Raw genomic sequence first — 5946 nt, 5'->3', positions numbered from 1 at the left:
GACATAGTATAGTAAGGCTTTTTTCTTTAAAAAACGACATAGTATAGTAAGGCTTTTTTCTTTAAAAAACGACATAGTATAGTAAGGCTTTTTTCTTTAAAATCGACATAGTATAGTAAGGCTTTTTTCTTCCAAAAAACGACATAGTATAGTAAGGCTTTTTTCTTCCAAAAAACGACATACTATAGTAAGGCTTTTTTCTTCCAAAAAAACGACATACTATAGTAAGGCTTTTTTCTTCCAAAAAACGACATACTATAGTAAGGCTTTTTCTTCCAAAAAACGACATACTATAGTAAGGCTTTTTTCTTCCAAAAAACGACATACTATAGTAAGGCTTTTTTCTTCCAAAAAACGACATAGTATAGTAAGGCTTTTTTCTTCCAAAAAACGACATACTATAGTAAGGCTTTTTTCTTCCAAAAAAACGACATACTATAGTAAGGCTTTTTTCTTCCAAAAAACGACATACTATAGTAAGGCTTTTTCTTCCAAAAAACGACATACTATAGTAAGGCTTTTTTCTTCCAAAAAACGACATAGTATAGTAAGGCTTTTTTCTTCCAAAAAACGACATACTATAGTAAGGCTTTTTTCTTCCAAAAAAACGACATACTATAGTAAGGCTTTTTTCTTCCAAAAAACGACATACTATAGTAAGGCTTTTTCTTCCAAAAAACGACATACTATAGTAAGGCTTTTTTCTTCCAAAAAACGACATACTATAGTAAGGCTTTTTTCTTCCAAAAAACGACATACTATAGTAAGGCTTTTTTCTTCCAAAAAACGACATACTATAGTAAGGCTTTTTTCTTCCAAAAAACGACATACTATAGTAAGGCTTTTTTCTTCCAAAAAACGACATACTATAGTAAGGCTTTTTCTTCCAAAAAACGACATACTATAGTAAGGCTTTTTTCTTCCAAAAAACGACATACTATAGTAAGGCTTTTTTCTTCCAAAAAACGACATACTATAGTAAGGCTTTTTTCTTCCAAAAAACGACATACTATAGTAAGGCTTTTTTCTTCCAAAAAACGACATACTATAGTAAGGCTTTTTTCTTCCAAAAAACGACATACTATAGTAAGACTTTTTTCTTCCAAAAAACGACATACTATAGTAAGGCTTTTTTCTTCCAAAAACGACATACTATAGTAAGGCTTTTTTCTTCCAAAAAACGACATACTATAGTAAGGCTTTTTTCTTCCAAAAAACGACATACTATAGTAAGGCCTTTTCTTCCAAAAAACGACATACTATAGTAAGGCTTTTTTCTTCCAAAAAACGACATACTATAGTAAGGCTTTTTTCTTCCAAAAAACGACATACTATAGTAAGGCTTTTTTCTTCCAAAAAACGACATACTATAGTAAGGCTTTTTTCTTCCAAAAAACGACATACTATATATAGTAAGGCTTTTTTCTTCCAAAAAACGACATACTATAGTAAGGCTTTTTCTTCCAAAAAACGACATACTATAGTAAGGCTTTTTTCTTCCAAAAAACGACATACTATAGTAAGGCTTTTTTCTTCCAAAAAACGACATACTATAGTAAGGCTTTTTTCTTCCAAAAAACGACATACTATAGTAAGGCCTTTTCTTCCAAAAAACGACATACTATAGTAAGGCTTTTTTCTTCCAAAAAACGACATACTATAGTAAGGCTTTTTTCTTCCAAAAAACGACATACTATAGTAAGGCTTTTTTCTTCCAAAAAACGACATACTATAGTAAGGCTTTTTTCTTCCAAAAAAACGACATACTATAGTAAGGCTTTTTTCTTCCAAAAAACGACATACTATAGTAAGGCTTTTTCTTCCAAAAAACGACATACTATAGTAAGGCCTTTTCTTCCAAAAAACGACATACTATAGTAAGGCTTTTTTCTTTAAAAAACGACATAGTATAGTAAGGCTTTTTTCTTTAAAAAACGACATAGTATAGTAAGGCTTTTTTCTTTAAAAAACGACATAGTATAGTAAGGCTTTTTTCTTCCAAAAAACGACATAGTATAGTAAGGCTTTTTTCTTCCAAAAAACGACATACTATAGTAAGGCTTTTTTCTTCCAAAAAAACGACATACTATAGTAAGGCTTTTTTCTTCCAAAAAACGACATACTATAGTAAGGCTTTTTCTTCCAAAAAACGACATACTATAGTAAGGCTTTTTTCTTCCAAAAAACGACATAGTATAGTAAGGCTTTTTTCTTCCAAAAAACGACATACTATAGTAAGGCTTTTTTCTTCCAAAAAAACGACATACTATAGTAAGGCTTTTTTCTTCCAAAAAACGACATACTATAGTAAGGCTTTTTCTTCCAAAAAACGACATACTATAGTAAGGCTTTTTTCTTCCAAAAAACGACATACTATAGTAAGGCTTTTTTCTTCCAAAAAACGACATACTATAGTAAGGCTTTTTTCTTCCAAAAAACGACATACTATAGTAAGGCTTTTTTCTTCCAAAAAACGACATACTATAGTAAGGCTTTTTTCTTCCAAAAAACGACATACTATAGTAAGGCTTTTTCTTCCAAAAAACGACATACTATAGTAAGGCTTTTTTCTTCCAAAAAACGACATACTATAGTAAGGCTTTTTTCTTCCAAAAAACGACATACTATAGTAAGGCTTTTTTCTTCCAAAAAACGACATACTATAGTAAGGCTTTTTTCTTCCAAAAAACGACATACTATAGTAAGGCTTTTTTCTTCCAAAAAACGACATACTATAGTAAGACTTTTTTCTTCCAAAAAACGACATACTATAGTAAGGCTTTTTTCTTCCAAAAACGACATACTATAGTAAGGCTTTTTTCTTCCAAAAAACGACATACTATAGTAAGGCTTTTTTCTTCCAAAAAACGACATACTATAGTAAGGCCTTTTCTTCCAAAAAACGACATACTATAGTAAGGCTTTTTTCTTCCAAAAAACGACATACTATAGTAAGGCTTTTTTCTTCCAAAAAACGACATACTATAGTAAGGCTTTTTTCTTCCAAAAAACGACATACTATAGTAAGGCTTTTTTCTTCCAAAAAACGACATACTATATATAGTAAGGCTTTTTTCTTCCAAAAAACGACATACTATAGTAAGGCTTTTTCTTCCAAAAAACGACATACTATAGTAAGGCTTTTTTCTTCCAAAAAACGACATACTATAGTAAGGCTTTTTTCTTCCAAAAAACGACATACTATAGTAAGGCTTTTTTCTTCCAAAAAACGACATACTATAGTAAGGCCTTTTCTTCCAAAAAACGACATACTATAGTAAGGCTTTTTTCTTCCAAAAAACGACATACTATAGTAAGGCTTTTTTCTTCCAAAAAACGACATACTATAGTAAGGCTTTTTTCTTCCAAAAAACGACATACTATAGTAAGGCTTTTTTCTTCCAAAAAAACGACATACTATAGTAAGGCTTTTTTCTTCCAAAAAACGACATACTATAGTAAGGCTTTTTCTTCCAAAAAACGACATACTATAGTAAGGCTTTTTTCTTCCAAAAAACGACATACTATAGTAAGGCTTTTTTCTTCCAAAAAACGACATACTATAGTAAGGCTTTTTTCTTCCAATAAATAACATAGTATAGTAAGGCTTTTTTCTTCCAAAAGACGACATAGTATAGTAAGGCTTTTTTCTTCCAAAAAACGACATACTATAGTAAGACTTTTTTCTTCCAAAAAAACGACATACTATAGTAAGGCTTTTTCTTCCAAAAAATGACATAGTACAGTAAGCCTTTTTTCTTCCAAAAAACGACATACTATAGTAAGGCTTTTTTCTTCCAAAAAACGACATACTATAGTAAGGCCTTTTTCTTCCAAAAAACGACATACTATAGTAAGGCTTTTTTCTAGGTAAGGTTTTTTTTTTCCAAAAAATGCCATAGTATAGTAAAGCTTTGTTTCTTAAAAAACGACATAGTATAGTAAAGCTTTGTTTCTTCCAAAAAACGACATAGTATACTAAAGCTTTTTTCTTCCAAAAAACGACATAGTATAGTAAGGCTTTTTTTTCTTCCTCCAAAAAACGACATAGTATAGTAAGGCTTTTTTTCTTCCAAAATACGACATAGTATACTAAGGCTTTTCTTTCTTATACATGGTCTTCTTTTGCAAAAAAAATAGCCCTACTACACATGGTCTGCTTTTTCTGTCAAAAATAGCCTTACTCCCTATGCTCTATTTTTCAATGGGATGTAAAATATCCTTACTATTAATTTTATATTTTTCTTAACAATAAAAGCTTTGTCAGACATGGTCTTTTTTTAACGGATAAAAGTAGATGTTTTTTAATTTATAAGAAATACAAAAAAGTGCCCAATTTAGGTAGAGGCAAAAGCACATTTAGACGAGCCCCTAAAGTAGGCCTAGTGACGCCACTGGGGGGGGGGGGGGGGGATTAGCATTGGTGCACTGTTTATATTGGTGATGTAACGCCATGTACACTGATCCACCCTTAATTCCCAATGCAATGGAAGAATACCGTTCAGATTAGAAGCGCTGTCCAGTGTTGACCAAAATCCGCTCACTGCCATCATCATCGTCAAAAAAAACACGTTGAACTGGCCTGAAATGACAAAAAACTCCAGTTAAATCCAGTTCCAAAATCAATAATAGCTAAGAATATTCATATTTACCATGTATTGATGATTTTTTTTTTTTTTTGGTGTCCGAGGATTTTACGACTAAGCGTGGAAATGACGCGTTAGCTCTTGAGCCCTTTGGCCAAATCCCACTCGGTATCTGTCGGTTAATCTGGACTGGGGTTTGGCTTTGGAAGACGTTCCGTGTTTTCCCAGCAGCGTTCCCGTTTCGAGCTCCAACGTGAAAGAAAGCTCATCCGGCCGAGCTGATTTGAAGCTACAAAGATGGGTGAGGAATTGGGAAAAGCGCCTCATCCAACATTGAGGTCAAGAATGTGGAGAGATTGAGCAGATGATGATGATGAGAGAGCGCCTGCCTGGTGTGACAAATCCTGAGAGATTTATTAAATGTTTTGGAGGAATCGGCAGTTGTTTTCATTTAAAAATGCATTCATTGAGAACACATACAAAAACAGCATTTACTATAATTCTGGTTCAAAATGTCATTTTTGAAAGCCCAAATGTAAGTGGAAATGTCATTTTTCAACCCCAAACATAATTTGAAATTTCATTTTTAAACCCTAAAAGTAGTTTGAAATATCATTTTTAAACTCCAAACATAATTTGAAATGTCATTTTTAAACCCTAAAAGTAGTTAAAAATCTCATTTTCAAAACCCCAAACACTTTGATATTTCATTTTTAAACCCTAAAAGTAGTTTGAAATCTAATTTTTAAACCTAAACATGAAATTTCATTTTTCAAATTCGAACATATTTGGAAATTTCATTAAAAGTAGTTGGAAATCTCATTTTTAAACCCCAAACATTGTTAGAAATTTCATTTTAAACCCTAAAAGTAGTTCGAAACCTCATGTTTAAACCCCAAATATAATTACAAATTTCATTTTTAAACCGTAAAAGTAGTTCGAAACCTCATTTTTAAACCCCAAACATAATTTTTCAAATTTCGTTTTTTAACCCTAAGCTTAGTCAGCCATTTGTGCTTTTTCCAAAAACATTAAAGCAAACATAACACCCGCGTATCGATTTATTCTTCACAAAAAGCACCATGAACAACCTTTTTAAAGATGCATTCAAGGACAGTGGGAGAAACACCATGCAAAAGACACAGCAAAGACGTCAATGCGCGAGCACATGTTCTCTAGCTGCTTGTGTGGGGGTGGAAAACATTCTCAACTGGGATTATCGCCCTCGTTGTCCAGCAAGGCTGTGCTTGCGAGCACATCTGTGCCAATGCGGGTGGTGCCAAAAAATAAATAAATAAAACAAAACAAAAAATCCGCTTTGAGTGGGATGATCTGGAGCAAAAAGGCTGGGGATGCCGTG

Source organism: Stigmatopora nigra, chromosome 10 (genome assembly GCF_051989575.1).
Source record: "Stigmatopora nigra isolate UIUO_SnigA chromosome 10, RoL_Snig_1.1, whole genome shotgun sequence".
In the NCBI taxonomy this organism is placed as follows: domain Eukaryota; kingdom Metazoa; phylum Chordata; class Actinopteri; order Syngnathiformes; family Syngnathidae; genus Stigmatopora; species Stigmatopora nigra.
The sequence above is the reverse complement of the archived record's forward strand: the minus strand, read 5'-3'. Positions refer to the sequence as shown.